Below are 17,223 nucleotides of genomic sequence, written 5' to 3'. Positions count from 1 at the left end.
ACCCTGAGTGACAAGAGTAAGACTCCATCCCCCAAAAACCAACAACAACAAAAAGTAAGCAATTTAGATGCTCACTAAGATGTCATTTTAACATAAATGAGTATAATGAGCCATAGCATGCACAAGTTAGAAGGCAAAAAAAAATTGTGAAAAATATGCTCAAGAAAATATACCACAGAAAATAACCTGGGGAACTATATAATAAATTCTACAATGCCAATAATTAAAGTAGATAAATATCAAACTCTACTATGGTATGTAAAATATGCAGAAGAGCATCTAACATCTATTTTGCAAAGCATTTACACAGCTTACAGAATATTTACAATTCATAATCATCTTTTGTTTTATTTAGAGATGAGGTCTTACTATGTTGTACCGGCTTGACTCAAACTTCTGGCTTCAAGCGATCCTCCCACCTCAGCTATCCAAGTAGACGGGACTACAGGCATGCACCACCACACCCAGCCATAAGAATTTTTTCAATAATGCCTCTCCTATTAATGTTAGCCATGATTTGGTACATATAAGCTCCAAAAAGCTACAGTCATTTATTCAAGTAAATGACTTTATCAAAGTCATTGATTAAAATTTAAGTACACCGATAAAATGAAAATTTGTAACAATATATTTCCTCTTAAATGTGAGTAAGCTTAGTACAATCATACTAAGAAAACAAAATAATTTAATTGATAATAATCATGTTTTGGCAAAAAAAAAAAGTCATCAGTACAATTACTCTATGATCACTAAAAAACTAGGAAAACAAGAGCATAATTAGGAAATCCTTTGTTCCAGGGCACAATGAGATGAACTTGCCTTATAAAGTCATTTATCACAACCCTAAATTGCATAAATTTAATGATAAAAGGTCCATGACCAAGTTTGCACTTGCAAATCATTTCAAGATACACTTCCTTTGTGGAGTGGGGAATAAACTTACATGCCAAAAAAATACATGAGATATAGAATAATCTTCAGAAAATGTAGCTAAGTCCATGTGAATGCTAGTAAGACTTTTTTAAAACATACAAAAAAATAAGGAAATAACAAATAGTTCCCTTAAACTTTTCAAGACTTTCCTTCACCAAACTTCCACTTAAGACTTTTCTCATACAACTGGAATAGATTTGTAATTCTTTCCCCTTATAATTCTCTTTGATGACCTCCAGATTCTAGGATAGCACATTCCGCCAAGCATTTTAAGTGCACATTCATTTTGTTACATTGAAAAAACCCTAAAGTTTCAAATTCTATATAATTAAGTATATTCCTCATCTCATGGTTCAATTAATTTCACTCGCCATAAAGCATATGTGAGTCTCTTCCAGCCACTTCCTATTTCATTTATTTCAACTCCCAGAAAACTGGCTCCTTCTTAACCCACACTTCCAGATCACCCTATTTCCTTATACTTCACTGTTCCCCTATCCCCCTTCTATATATGTAGTATATATAACCTATATATAGTATAGATATATATACTTATATATATAGATTATTACTTTTATTTTCATTTTATAGTTGAGAAAGATTATTACTTTTATTTTCATCTTATAGTTGAAAACGTGAGCACTTACTATGTGTCAGGTTCTATTCTAAGTACTGGGGATGAGGCATTGAACAAAACAGATAAAACTTCCTGTTCTTTAGGAGCTTGAATGCTGTCGGGGGTCACGTGACTAGAGTATTTGAGATGGGAATCAAACCAGCTCTTCCTACAGCAGTGTGGGTAAAGTTTCAGAACATTATGTTAAGCAAAGAAGCCAGACAAAAAGACTATATGCTGTCAGATTCCGTTTATATGTAGATCAAGAACCAATCAGTCATCCTAATCAATGGTGATAGAACTCAGAACTGTCACTTCCTTAGCAGGGGAGAGTGGATGGCAATGGACTAGAAGGGTGTACAAAGGAACATTCGAAAATGATGGCAGTGTTCTGTATGTTGATTAGAGTGATGATTACCCAGTTGTAGACATTTGTCAGGATCCATCAAGCTCTACCCTTGAGATCTGTGCATTTTACTACATGTGATTATGGCTTAAAAATATAGTAAAAAGTTTTCAAACTCCTATCCTCACAACCATACTTTCTCTTCATTTATCAAAGGCTTCAACAACCTCTAAAGTATTTTTTTTTTTTGTATTTTACAGATGAAAACAGGATCCTGACAGTTCAGCCTGCTCTCTAGCATTCATTAACATGCCACAGTCTATCAGGCAGATGATTTCACTTTTGTTTATCACCTTGCACCAAATTCAGCTTTAAATACTTACCCTTTGCTAATTTTTAAATTGTGTTCCCAGCCCTTTTCTCAAGCTTCATTTTATTTTAGTCTCTAGTCTTCCTAACTCTTGCTTCATTTGTCTTAGGTTATGTTCGTGTTCTTCCATTTGATATGGACATGTGTGCTTAGTATGGTAATTTGATGTGCAATAAACATTGATTTATTTAGTTTTCTCCTGTTTTTCACTTCCATTGTGATCTATCATGTCTTGCTGTTTCTAGTCAGTTGACCACACTTAGTTTCTCCTTCCTGTAATCTGCTGTCCAAGTAAACAACTGCTTCACTTTTATGATTATGAGGGGTTCACTTAAGGTTCTCCCTTACTTCCAAGTTTTGAACCTGCTCTTTCTGATTAGTTTGAAAGAATACCAGAACACTGCTTCCCTCAATATATACACTTTCTTCTTATAAATGAAAATTTCAGCAAACACTCTGCTTTTAGTAGACTAACTCCTCCACCAGCTGTCCAAACATTTGAAACTCCTGCTTCTCAACTATGTCTTGCCTTAGTGCTACTATTATTCACAGCTCCCTTCAGGATAAGAGGTCTATAGTATATATCCTCACAAACATACCTTTGGTTTCTCTCTCCAATGGAGAGAGAATATTCAGAAAATCATAATTGGAGGGGCTTCTTAACACTGTTTCCTCCTTTTCTATTAAATCCACTTTCTAAAGAGAAAATTACACTGTTTCTTCCTTTTCTATTAAATCCACTTTCTAAAGAAAAAAATTATAACAACATATGTTTATTCAAGTATAAATAAGTTCATTATGTTATTATTGACCCTATTTCAATGATATCTATGGGAATTATATTTCCTTGCTTGTTGTTACTTTTTAAATTATTTATAAGTGTATATATGTGAGAATAAATAGTGGTAAGTTTTAATCTGACACTATTACATTAATAGTATCAAACAAGTTAAATATCATTTTGAATGATATGGTTTTGATAATACAGCATAAGATTTTGAAGTAATATGAATATGGGAACTTTTATAATACTTTAAATAAAATCTACCATTTTAAGTTAAAATTCAATATAATTATTAATATTCACATAATGCATTCATATATACACATATACATATTATATGTATGCATATATGTAATATCTTAGCTACATCTCTAATGATTAGAAAGATAGGGGAAAGAATCCATTCTGAGAAAGAAAATGGTGCTATTGGGTGATGAGCAGAGTCCTCAGAGAATAAAACAAAACAGTTCATTTCTATCTCTATCAATTCGTTTATCAATTCCCACCATGTCTGTCTTCAAAGTGCTTTTTTGCCTCTGTTACTTCCCCTAGGGTCCCAGTTCTCATACAAGAAGAGAGGATAGCACTGGGACCTTTAGATTCCTTTTCTTAGCTTGGACTGCAACAACAAAGTATCAGAGACTAGATGGCTTAAACAACAGACACTTATTTTCTCATAGTCCTAGAGGCTGAGAAGTTCAAGATCAGAGCACCAGCATGGCCAGGTTCCTAGTGAAGGCTCTCCTCTTGGCTCACCATATGGCTGGCTGCCTTCTCACTGTATCATCACACAGCAGAGGCGAAAATCTTGTGTCTCTTCCTCTTCTTATAAGGACATGAATCCCATCACGGGGACTCTACCTTCATGATATCATCTAAACCTAATTATCGCCCAATGGGCCCACCTCCTAATACCATTACATTGGGCGTTAAGGCTTCAACATATGAAACTGGGGGAGACACAAACATTTCTTTTTTTTTTTTTTTTTTTTTTTCTTTTTTTTTTGAGACGGAGTCTCGCTCTGTCGCCCAGGCTGGAGTGCAGTGGCCGGATCTCGGCTCACTGTAAGCTCCGCCTCCCGGGTTCACGCCATTCTCCTGCCTCAGCCTCCCCAGTAGCTGGGACTACAGGCGCCCGCCACCTCGCCCGGCTAGTTTTTTGTATTTTTTAGTAGAGACGGGGTTTCACCGTGTCAGCCAGGATGATCTCGATCTCCTGACCTCGTGATCCGCCCGCCTCGGCCTCCCAAAGTGCTGGGATTACAGGCTTGAGCCACCGCGCCCGGCCAAACATTTCTTTTATGATACTCTCCAATTCCTTTAGAAACCTAGAAATAATTCAGCTACAAGACACTACTTTCTCTTACACTGCCACCTCTTAAAGCTCTAGTGTATTGTTATCCCCACCATGCTGGACGTTCTGCAGCTGCTCTGCAAATACACTCCCCATCCTTCCCTACCTTGCTCAGTGCCGCAGAGAGCTAGCCTTGTGGGCTGCGTCCAGAGTGCCCCTGATCTTAGTCTTCTAGCTGGGTCTGGCCAAGTAGAGGCCCTGCAAAAGATCAGAGTAAAGAAGGAGAATGAATCTTAGTTTTTCCCTCAAGGGCCCACCAGTATCTGTATCTCTCTTCCGAAGGCCACACTATCAGGTGAATTTTGGGTTCAGGTCACCAGCCCTTACTCTGCCCTTCAGGCCCATGGTTGGTAACTGCCCCCGGCTGGTGCTGGTGCTTCCTCTTACCTGTCCCACATCCTTGAAAATACCCGCTCATTGCACTCCCCTCAATGATAACACCCATTTCCATTCAGGACTTTGTCTGTGTACAGAGTCCCTGTCTCCTTTCTCCATATCACCCCAAATCTCCTCCTGTTAGCCCAGTTTATCATGATCCTGTGCCCCAAAGGGGGTAGGGCAAGTGCCAAGCCACAAAGAAGGGTCAAGGGCAGGAACACCCCACACTGCCTCATGAAGGAGTGGCTTGCATGAGTAATAAATTCAAGTCACACAATAAACAGAGATCTATATATGGATGGACGTTATTAAGAGTTAAAAACTGACCATATTTGGCTTGAAAATATGAAAATCTTACCCAAGTTTAAAGCTTTGCCTCTCAGCTGCCAAAACAAACATTGCAGTATACTTACCAACTTCCAACTCTTATAATGTTAGAATGTAATCACTTCTCTGAAGTTTTACCTGCTATAATTTAGGCATAACTAGGTTTTTCTTTTAACTTGGAAAAATATGCTTTTAAATGGCCTTTATTGTATTGACGAGACAATTAAGAAATGATAAGAATCACTCTGAGGGGGAAATCAAGGGCTCTCGAAGAAGGTTCTGAAAAGCAGGCTTGGTTCAAGTCTCATCTCACTGGAATCATTGAGAAGCAACTTCTGGGATCATTTTCAGAAGCAGAATGCACTCAGAGACTAAACAGCTGCAGGTTCTATTTGCTCCTCCATTCCCCCCAACTCCAAGAGTTTTAGATAAAATTAGGTTCAAAATTAATATAATGGACAGCATAAAATGGAAAAGTAAGTAACAGAAAAGAAACCTGAGGGGTTGGAAAGTATCCTATCTTGGTCCATAGCAATGTTTTATTTTTATTTTCAATATCCACTGAGTTTGGAAAAACATGCCCCTTTGTAAATTTCTAGGTTGACATATAAAATATCTTCTTCATCACAGTTTAAATAGCTGCACAGACAGAAATTTCCAGAATATTATAAATACTAGCATTACCCTTTTAAGTATAGCCAATAAAATATAAATATTACATCAATATAATGCCATCATCATCTATTTTATAAACATATGAGCAAATACGTGATCAACTCTTCAAGTATCAAAAATTTGACTTGGTCCTTTTTATCCTCAAAACAATTATTCTATGTGATTTCTCCTACAAAATCTATAATAGAATATTATTTTAAAGTAATTTTTATTGTACTTTAAGTTCTGGGATACATGTGCAGAACACGCAGGTTTGTTACATAGGTATACATGTGCCATGGTGGTTTGCTGCACCCATCAACCCGTCATCTACATTAGGTACTTCTCCTAATGCTATCCCTCCCCTTGTCCCCTACTCTCTGACAGGCCCTGGTGTGTGATATTCCCCTCCCTGTGTCCATGAATTCTGATTGTTCAGTTCCCACTTATGAGTCAGAACATGCGGTGTTTGGTTCTCTGTTCTTGTGTTAGTTTGCTAAGAATGATGGCTTCCAGCTTCATCCATGTCCCTGCAAAGGACACAAACTCATTATTTTTTATGGTCGCATAGTGTTCCCTGGTGTACATGTGCCCCATTTTCTTTATACAGTCTATATTTAATGCTAAAAGTATTTTTGATCACCTTAGCATATTTCTCTGCCACAAAAATATGTCTATAAAATGAAATTAATTTATGCTGCCTATGATAATAACACCTAAGAAATATATGTTTCCTTCTGGAGTATTGTTTTAATTATTAGTAGTACACAATAATAAATAATAGTAATTACTATTAAAAAACAGTAATAGTACAATTTATTTATCAATTAAAAATAAATTTTAAACTGTAATAATAGTATATAATTGATCAAGAAATTATAAATAGCTCACAAATTTTGGTGAATAATTGCTAAACATAAAAAGAATAATGTATTGGAAAGGTTTATTTTAACGAGCTGGATTAGAGGTAGTACTCATGTACTTTGATTGAAGAAGATTTTACTGCCAGTCCTATTGTAATTTCTCCTTTCCCCACTCTTCCTCCTGGAGGCTTTTACACTACTGAGTACAGCAGTGTGGTAAGTTCAGGATGGGTCTACATGTCTTTATAATTCTTTATATTTCTGTATAAAATGGGAAAGGAGCAAGTTTTTTTCTTTTTTTTTTTTTTTCTTTTTTTTTTAAGACAGGTTCTTTTTCTGTCTCCCAGTCTGGAGTCTGCAGCCTTGACCGCCTAGGTTTAAGCCATCCTCCATCCTCCCACCTCAGCTTCCTGGGTACCTGGAAGCACAGGTACACACAACCATGCCCAGCATTTTTGTTGTTGTTGTTGTTTGTTTTGTTTTGTTTTGTTTGGAGAAATGGAGTCTCATTATGTTGTCAGAGCTGGTCTTAAACTCCTGGCTTCAAGCAATCCTCCCGCCTTGGCCTCTCAACGTACTAAAATTACAGGCACGAGCCACTGTGCGTAGCAGAAAGGAGCAAATTTGAAAAAAAAAAAAAAAAAAGGAAAACCAGACACAGATCAGTTAACTGTGATCTGTTAATTTACCAGATAAATTAATTTTGATAAAGAGCATATAGGGAAGTCAAACAAATGAAAACTGATTCCCTTAAAACTACGTTTCAGTGAGCTGAGATCATATCATTGCAGTCCAGCTTGGGCAACCGAGACAGATGCTGTCTCAAAAAAACCAAACGAAAACAACAACAACAAAAACAACTACTTTTGCTCATATGCTCCTTGGTTAGCTTCCAAATATCTTCCAATGGAATCTATCTATGTTATTTTATTTGTCCTGTTTGCAGACATGAGAAAAACTCCCCACATAACCCTCTGAAACAGCAGCACACGGCCCCATGCAACACACTCCCCACCACAGGGAATTGTCCAATTCCGTTATCTTAGAGATGCTGTTTCACTTAATCAACAGATTCTGTTAATCTATGAATTAAAAATTCATTTGGTAAAATCTCAATTACTCAAATACTGGTAAAATTTATTCTTTGGCCAGGCTTGGTGGCTCACGCCTGTAATCCTAGTACTTTGGGAGGCCGAGGCGGGCGGATCACGAGGTCAGGAGATGGAGACCATCCTGGCCAACATGGTCTCTACTAAAAACACGAAAACAAAATTAGCCGGGTGAGGTGGCGGGAGCCTGTAGTTCCAGCTACCCTGGAGACTGAGGCAGGAGAATGACGTGAACCTGGGAGGCGGAGTTTGCAGTGAGCAGAGATCCCGCCACTGCACCCCAGCCTGGGCGATAGAGCAAGACTCTGTCACAGATTAAAAAAAAAAAAAAAAAAAAAAAAAAGGTTTATGCTTTGTCAATACTGCTTCAGTTATTTTCTTTTTAACTTTAAGACAATTTAAATCAGCCCAGCAAAAATGAGCAATTAACTGAATCAGTCAATAAGCCAATCTTTATTGAGCCCAAACTACATATTCAATTTTGTATTAGATCCTGATAAGGTTTCAAAATAAATAAGAGGCATAGACCTTATCTTCTACAGGTTTTCTGGAGAAAAGAGTATCATGCCACCAGAAAAGATATAATTAATAACGCAATACACTGTAAGTTCATTCCCACATGACAAATCCAGGGGAAAGAAATAACTATGGAATATTAAGTATATAAAATGAAATAAGAATTCTCATAGTGGAGAAAATGTTTTAGGTAAAAACGATTCAACTTTTAGCTTAGACATCTGATGTTGCTTTTTGAATGGCATATATGTTGGCTAACATCTTGTACAAAATGCAATTTATAATTAGTGATTACAAAAATGTAAACCAATAAAATACCATTTCTCATCCACTAGGATGGCTATAATTTAAAAAACACACCGTAACAAATATTGATGGGGACGTGGAAAACATGCTAGTGGGAATGTAAAATGGTGCAGTCACTTTGGAAAACAGCCTGGCAGTTCCTCAAAAGATTAAACATAGGGTTAACATGATTCACTCCTAGGTATATATCCAAGAGAAATGAAAACAAGTGTGTATTTAAAAACGTATATACAAATGTTCAAAGCAGCATTATTTGTAATAACCCAAAAGTGGAAATAACCAAATTAGCTGATGAATAGATAGCATTGCTAAAAAGGAATATTATTCACCAATAAACCTTGGAAACGTTAGGCTAAGTGAAAAACATCAGTCACAGAAACCACATATTGTATGAATTCATTTATAGAAAACGCCCAGAATAGGCAAATCTATACAGACAGAAAGTAGCTCAGTGGTTGCCTAGGACAGGAGGAGATGGAAAGCTCGGGTGATGTTAGCTAATAGGTTTGGATTTCTTTTGGGGTAATAAAACTGTTTTAAAATTTATTTTGGTGACTGATGGTTGTACAACTCTGTGAATAGACTAAAACTATATTGTACACTTTAAATTTGTAAATTATATGTTAGATGAATTACAGCTCAATAAAGCTGTTATTTAAAAAAAGAAATATAAATATGTTAAATAATTTTCTGTATTGATTCCAACTTTCACTTAGTCTATTCTCCTAAATCATTCAAACTGCATACATTTCCTTCTGTGATTTTAGTCTGGCATTTTTTGAGGCGTTTCAGAGCTATTTGGGTAGAACTTGCAGCCATGTGGGTGGCTGTTTCCCTGGCTGGAGCTCCAGGGTCAGCCCACTCCCCTTGGAGAGGCATGAGCCACTCCCATGGACTTGGAACACTATCCACCTGTTTTCTCCGGCCCCCCACTTTTCTTTGTTGTTGAAGAACTAGCAAAGTCCTGACTATCCAAGTTTCTCAAATTAATTCGAACTTTCTGGTGTTATCAATCAGAAAATCAGTAGGGAAAAATTCTAAACAATAATTGGCCCACAACTAACTTTTTATTTGCCTTTGAAATAATTTATGTGCTTTTAATCACAGATTGAAATTATAATTCCACTTCAGATACAATATGAGCACTCCCATTGCAGAATGTTCGCACTGAAGAGGGTTGAAAGAAAACTATCTGAGGCATTTCTAGTATTCAGGGGAAAGCAACGACGTTTGTTTGTGAATCACCATAAAATGCAGATAATAATTCATATGCAGATAATAAAAGATTCATGATTTGATCTTTGAGCTTCCAGAATGATAACACCTCACTGTGTAGAAAAATAAAGTCAACCATATTATGCAAGCACACACCTTAAATATTTTATTATTGAAAAATTCCTTTCAAATAAGTGTGGTATCTCGCTGGATGAGTCCAGGATGACATATAAAGAAATGTGGGTTTATAGCCTAGACTTAACATTTAATAACCATGGAAACTTTGTCAAATCTGTGAACTTCCCTGAGCCTCAGTTTCTTTGTCTCTAATATGGGTGTAATAGCAATAACCCAGCCTGCTCACAAGATAGCTCTTAGGAGCAATGTAAAAGTACTTGCAGAAAAGTGTAAAAGATGTCTATAATATTAAGAATTATTATTCAGATGAGCAAATTGGACCTTATTCAGTATGACGCCCCCTCCCCTCCCTTTGGTTGCCTTATTTGTAAGCATTGACCTTCTAAGTAGGCTAAAATTTATTGAGTGTCTTTTCTGAAAATTACAGAGCTAAACATTGTCTCAGGCACTTTGTTTTATTCTTACGTTTCTACCATTTGCCAATGAACAACCCAAGGATAAGAGAGATTGACTAACAACCAAATTTATACCTGAGTTTTAGATCAGAAATTAAAACCTAACTCTACACTTACACTTTTTTTCTACTACACCATACTTTTGGGGGCAATTCTCTTTTCTGTAATCTCCTGAACAACCCCCATTCCTTTAAAACACTCACATTAGAGGATCCACCATCCATAGCTCCTGAAAAGGGAAGAAGATGATCTGAAGGTGATTATCAAGCTAGGGTAGCGATAGGTCCTAATTTGCCTAGGACAGTCCTGTATAGGCTGATTGCAATTATCCTGATGTAATTGTGATGTAATTATCAACAATGCCTCCCTCTCGTTTTACTCTCATAAAAGTTTTGGTTTGAATCTGAGGTGGTAACACTGACACTTCACCATGAAGGTTAACCAGAATCACCAAGAAATTACATATGTATTTCTCCACTGTCATCCCTATATATCAAAGTCATAGATTTCTAAACGTGCTAAAGATTTTCTTTAGCTGGGTGTGATGGCTCATGCCTGTAATCCCAGCACTTTGGAAGGCCGAAGCAGGCAGATCACTTGAGGTCAGGAGTTCAAGACCAGCCTGGCCAACATGGTGAAATCCTATCTCTACTTAAAAAAATACAAAAACTAGCCAGGCATTTTGGCACATGCCTGTAATCCCAGTTACTCAGGAGGCTGACATGATAGAATCACTTAAACCCGGGAGGCAGAGGTTGCAGTGAGCCGAGATCGTGCCACTACACTCCAGCCTGGGTGACAGAGGAGACTCCATCTTAAATAAATAAATAAATAAATAAATAAATAAATAAATAAATGGAAAAGAAAAAAGAAAGATCTCTTTAAGTTATGTAGTTAGCTTATGTAATAAGCTTTATGTACATGTCTGAAGAAGATAAAGGCATGGTGAATAATTAGACTGAAGAGACAGGAAAGGCAAGATAAATAGTACATAAATGAAGAACTGTGAGACAGCATGTGTTAACATACTCAGAGAAAAATAATCTACTGGCTGATAATAAGATATGTTAAAAGGCAGTTTGGAAAAGCAAGATATTTCCTCCAGCATTTGATGTTGTTTCTTCCTAGGAGGCAAGTAGAGTGGGTAAGAGTGCATTTTTCATTCCCCAAAGAGACATTTTAGCAAGGTTGATTGTTTTGGCTCTTGTGTTTTCCTATGAGTGTGTGTTTGCCAGGGACCCACCTCTTGGAAAGAATATCAGTTTCAAACCAGTACTCAATTATGCTTTTCACTAACTCATAAGTTTAAAATGACAGCAGAGATCTGTCACCTTTTACTCTAGACATTGCCAACCTCAATATTTTCTTCTACTCTTGTTGAATTATCTGTTTTTAAGATAATTTTTTTGTCTTTGCTATTCAAAATCAAAGTTTTACATACACGTAGTGAAAATGTAATTGTAACTCTGATTCACTGCTGGTGGGGTGTAAATTAACATAATCACTTTATAATATGGCAGTAACTAGTATTATTGAATGTGTATTTACCCTTTAATGCCATAAACCCAACAGAAATGTGTATACATCTAAACCAAGACATGTATTTAGAAATGTTCATAGTAGTGTTATTCATAGCATCCCCAAACAGGAAGTGGCCCATATTCCATCAACATCAGAATGAATAAATAAATTGTGTTTGTTCATACACTAAAACACCATGTGCAAAAACCAAGAATAAGATGAAATAAAGATGAAAGAATTACTCCTATTTACAACTTGGATGAATCTCACAGTCATGTTCACCAAAATGCACTAGACACAATAGAGAGTAATGTATGTCTCTTTACAAAAAATTTAAAACAGGCAAATCTAATGCATGATGTTAAAAGTTAGGACAGTAGTTACTTTGTGGGAGGAGGATATAGGTGATGACAGAGATAGGCGTCTGAGGTCTGGTGATGTTCTATTTCTTGATCTCAGTGAAACTTACAAGGCGTGTTTTCCTTGTGATCATTGGGCTGTATACTTATGATTTATCACTTTTCTATGTGTGTGCATATATATATATATATATGTACACACACACACACATACACATACACACAATAATATTCACTAAATTGTGCATCCTTTAAAGGTTCTTTGGCTACTCTGTAGATAAAGTAACTTATAAGAAGGGAATGGGAATGAACACCCAAACATGCAGCCTGTTGAGGTTGCTCAGGCGAGATCTGAACTTAGTAGACCGGGGAAGACAACTGAAATGGGAGAGGGTGAAAGCACTGATTTTGAAGGTAGAACTAACAGACCTCATTGGAGAAGAAGTAACGAGGGAAATGGAGGAATTAAAGCTGACACATAGGGTTTGAGGTTGACTGACTGTGTGAACACAGAATGATTAGATTTGGGGATGGGAGTCCACAGGTAGGTTTTGGGGCATAGGAAATCTGAGATGTCAAAGTTGTCAGCAGGATATATCAATTTGAAGCTTGAAAACAGCTAGAACTATAAATTTAGAACTTGTCAGTATATAGATGGTATTTATAGCCATTAAATTGGAATGCCTCATAAGTCTGTTCTCAGCCCTTCCTTATTCAACATTTTATCAGTGACCATGAATAGAGGTGTAAACAAACACACAGATTAACTGTGAAATAATACACAGTAAACAGTGTAAAAGGAAACTCAAAGCATGATAAAATATAGTAGGAATAATTAGTTGCCTTAGGTTCAAATAATCAATTGTTTCATACTAACAGTGTGACCTAACCAAAATACAAAAGACATAAAGATTTCATTTCAAATGAGATGCATTTGATTCAACAATAAGATGCAGCAGCCAAAAAAAGAAAAGAAAAAATCAGTCTAGAGATCAATACAAAGAAGGTAATATAGTTTTCTTATTTTATGCTATGTTGTTCCAACCCCAGACCAAGTGTCACAAGATAGGGGAACAGCTTCAGAGAAAAAGAAAATTACAAGAAATATTTGGAAACAGTGACACATGAAAAACAACTGAAAGAAATGGAGCTGCTTAGCTAGAAAAGAGATAAAGTGGGGAGAGGGACTGGTGTTTAAAATCTACCTTCAAACACTTCAAGGGCTGACATTTAACACCTTTTTCTTAAAAAACTACAAAAGGCAGAATTAAGACGAGATGATAGGTAGATGGATGGATGGATGGAGAGAGAGAGATAGATAATCAGAAAAATAAATCCTGATACAAAATAGCACAAAATTTTCTAACAATGATATTTGAGTTGCTTAATAAGGTAATTCTCCATTGCCAAAATATTCCAGCAGAGCCTGTATGGCCACTGTGAAGATTCATGGACGAGCGGATCATTGGTCTAGAGCCTCTAAGCTCTTCCCAACTCTGAGATGTTATGAATGGACAAGCAATTATTTTGAAAAGGAAGAAAACAAGAATGCAAGAAACAGAGAAGAAGGAGCAGGAGAAAAGGGGAAGAAAGGGAAACATTTATATCATCAAACACTTTCCCTGGCAGTAAAAGACACACTAACAAGTAAACACTGAAGAAATTTAGGGGAAAATAAGATTTGTGACAGGAGTGCAGTCTTCTAAAGCAGGTTTTAATATCCTAAAACATCTCCCTATGCCTAAAAGAAATTTTCTGGATTTTGTTCTTTTCCTAAAGAACAGCCCAACTGTGGTAAATAATCAGCATTCTACACTTTTAAGTCATTTAAACCTATCAGTTAGTCATTCGACATCTCTCATTTCTCATGTTATACCATTTTTTAAACATGCAATACACACATGGTGAAACTGGAGAGGATTTTACAAAATGATAATATAATAACTCTATTTTTGCCCCAAACATTTAGCTATTTGTGCTCTACTCCTTCAGAAAATACTTTGCTTTCATAGTAAAAGTCTTCAGAACCAAGTAATTTGAGTAGCATGCCCTTTATAGCAACATTCTGCAAATTCTACTATTTCCAAATAAAGTAGTGTGCAGTTTTTCAGGACCACAATGTTTTACTATCTAAGTTTATTTCTAGCGACTTGTTTATCCAAGAGTTTCCAATGACCGGAATGCTTTTTAAAAGGTAAAAAGGCATACCTTTTAGTACTGTGTGTAATTATATGAACGTATATCGATGGACAATAAGTAACAAGCAGAATTTAATGTATTTTCACTATTATGAAGCAGGGGGGAGTCACTCTATTTGACACATAATTGTTATCATTTCCCAAAAGTGAAATGGTAACATAAACACAGATGTTATAGAAAATGATGCATATTTCAGTAAAATGTTGTTTCTTTCAAGGTTAGCATGATGAGACTATTCCGAAGGCTTTGAAGGATTCTACTCTTCCTCCTCTTTTTTTAAAAAAATGCAAACATCTACTAAAGTTGCTTTCGAAATAAGACATTTATCCATTTAGTAATTGTTTAACGAGAGAAGAATTACTTCATTCAGACACTCAATAATGTCAACAGTCTTATTTACAATGTATTTAAAAGAGTACTTTCTTTATTAACTACCTGTAGATCCAATCTTTAGGCTGTTCTAAACAAGAAACTGAGACCTTAATAAGCAGTTGGCAGACACCGAGGGTCTCACTGAGCTTCAGTGGCCCAGAAAGAGTAGATACAGACATCTAAATTGCCTATTTTATGCCTTTATGTATTGTAGAAATCCGCCTTACTATTTTGTGTAGCCACAGAACAGAAATAGACTAACTTTTTTTTAGTAAACTCTCTGGAAACAAAAATCTTCCCAGATATTTATTGTTAGGAAAATATAATCTAAAAATTCTTCTGCCCAACCCCTTGGCTGCATCCCAGTCTTCCATCTGCTTTGTGCAGTTGGATTCTCTTTGCTCTTTACTCATAAATGATTCTCTCAAGCATTAAAAGTCACCTGATAGACACCAAAGCCATAATTTGCAAGATCCAGGTGGAAGGCATTCTGTACTTTTGCTCTTATTTTTGTATTGGAAATATGCAATAAGGCTAAAACTTGTTGAAAAAAAAAAAGTCTTCCCATTTTTTTTTCTCTTGGCTAATGTAGTAGATTAGCTATGTTAGTTTTTAAAACTTGCATTAACTCTAAATAAAAAATAGAATAACATTTGTAAAAAGAAAGAAGATTAGGGAACACAAAGGCTTCAAACTGAGCTATAATAAATGTTTTGTCCAAAACAACCTCTAGATCCGTTGTTTTAGCAACTAATAATCTTGCTGTGCACATTTCAGTTGGTGTTTGGAAAACATTTAACTCTGCAGCTTTGTAGAAATGATATTTCCACTTGAACACAGAGGAAGTTGTACTCATTGAGAGTTTAACTTAACAGTGCACAACCAAAGTTAATTAGTGCCCATTTCATGTTCTGCAAAGATAAAATATCAACATCCTATAGAGATGTCTTATTTGTATATACAGTATTTCATAAATCCATGGGATACTCAAAAGATTAAACAGGAACATCCTTTACTTATGGAACACAGGATAACATAAATCTAAAATTAATTGTCATACATTGTTTTTAATGAGAACGAAATGACCTATCCTACCAGCTCTAACTGCGAATACAGGTTTTTCAAGAGTGTACCTTCTTCCTCATTCATTTCTAATTGCCAGGTATTGCCAAACAAAAGTTAATTCTGGAAATTCTAGTAAATGGAGAGGGATTTTTGACCAGAGAAGGTGCTGCCTGAAACAGCCAGAAGATCAAGCTTGCAACAATTACCAACAAGCTACTGTTTCTTAATATTAAGCTAAAAATTCCCTGGTCCACTGATGCAAGACTTATTTTACACAAATTGTGAACAAAAAGACAAGTGGTAAATCAGGGGGAAAAAAGTGAAGAAACTTTTATTAAACACCATGCAACCATGTGGCACCACACCGCAAAGTTGATTATTGACTAACTTTAATAGCAGACATTTTTATCTATTCCTTTAAACTTTTTTGTGGAGGAAATGTCCTCTGTATTGGGGAGGTGGGGGGACAGTTGGAAGGGGGGGCAGATAGTGGAAGGTGGACGGTGAGTTGGAGGGTAGAAGGAGGAAATTAAAAGATGCATTGATAAAGAAGGAGTAGCAGACAGGAGTTATGCAAGGAATAGTTTATGTAAAGCCACAGAGAGAGTGGCTTATGCCGGAAACAGCAGGTCCTTCCAAATTTCTCAAGCTTTGTCCTTGCTAACAGTAAGCAAGCCTAGGAGGGGATGCTTGAAGAACCTGGTAAGCAATTGCCTGGCTCTCCCAATAGCAAGTCCATGGATTTCTCAGTTAAGGTCACTTAAAACTTCCAAACGCTATTCAGTTGCTGAAGATTGCCAAAAATCACTGAATTTTATAATGTTAAGATAGAATCTTACAGATCAAGAAGTCCCAAGCCTGTGTTTTTCCAGATATAATCGTTTAAACAATCCTACCCTTTGTGAGGAAAGTATAGGAGGCCAGGCAAGGTAGACAGGGCTTGAGGCCTTGGCAGTTGCTCCCTGTTGATCTCTAGGGGAAAGGAGTGGGGGTTAATATATATTCATTAATACCAACATTGTATTGAAACATTTGCAATTAGTCAATGGTAATAGGTTCTTCTGAATATTTTACATGACAAATATTCTTAAGTTTAATTTCAAAAAGACATGGGGTTTCTTTCTATTTTTTTTTAAGATGGGCCTTGCTCTGTGCCCTCAAACTCTATAATCTCAAACTCCTGGGCTTTTAGTAGCTAGGACTACAGGCGTCTGTCACTACACCTGGCTAGGTTTTTTACTTTTTGTAGAGAATTGGTCTCACTATGTCTGCCTCCTCAGCCACCCAGAGAGCTGGGATTACAGGTATAAGCCACTGTGCCAGGCCTAGCCCTGGAGTTTCTA

At 36.4% G+C, this 17,223-nt stretch overlaps 1 protein-coding gene across 7 annotated transcripts in view; it reads right to left on the bottom strand.

Annotated features, from left to right (window-relative positions):
- LOC105475715 (transcription factor EC) overlaps positions 1-17,223 on the bottom strand; it is a 557,301-nt gene that overhangs the window by 536,202 nt on the left and 3,876 nt on the right. For 4 of the 7 annotated variants that reach the window (XM_071094590.1, XM_071094583.1, XM_071094584.1 and 1 more), the window contains exon 2: positions 4,510-4,601. The exons of 1 other annotated variant lie outside the window; for it this stretch is intronic. The gene's annotated coding sequence lies outside the window, so the exon portion shown is untranslated. Of the gene's footprint in view, positions 1-4,509; positions 4,602-4,790; positions 5,060-16,776; positions 16,853-17,223 lie in introns of those variants that run through there. 2 more of the 7 variants (XM_071094585.1, XM_071094586.1) reach the window with 2 other exon arrangements.

The sequence above is a fragment of the Macaca nemestrina genome, chromosome 4, assembly GCF_043159975.1.
Source record: "Macaca nemestrina isolate mMacNem1 chromosome 4, mMacNem.hap1, whole genome shotgun sequence".
Classification (NCBI taxonomy): Eukaryota; Metazoa; Chordata; class Mammalia; order Primates; family Cercopithecidae; genus Macaca; species Macaca nemestrina.
The sequence above is the reverse complement of the archived record's forward strand: the minus strand, read 5'-3'. Positions and strand labels throughout refer to the sequence as shown.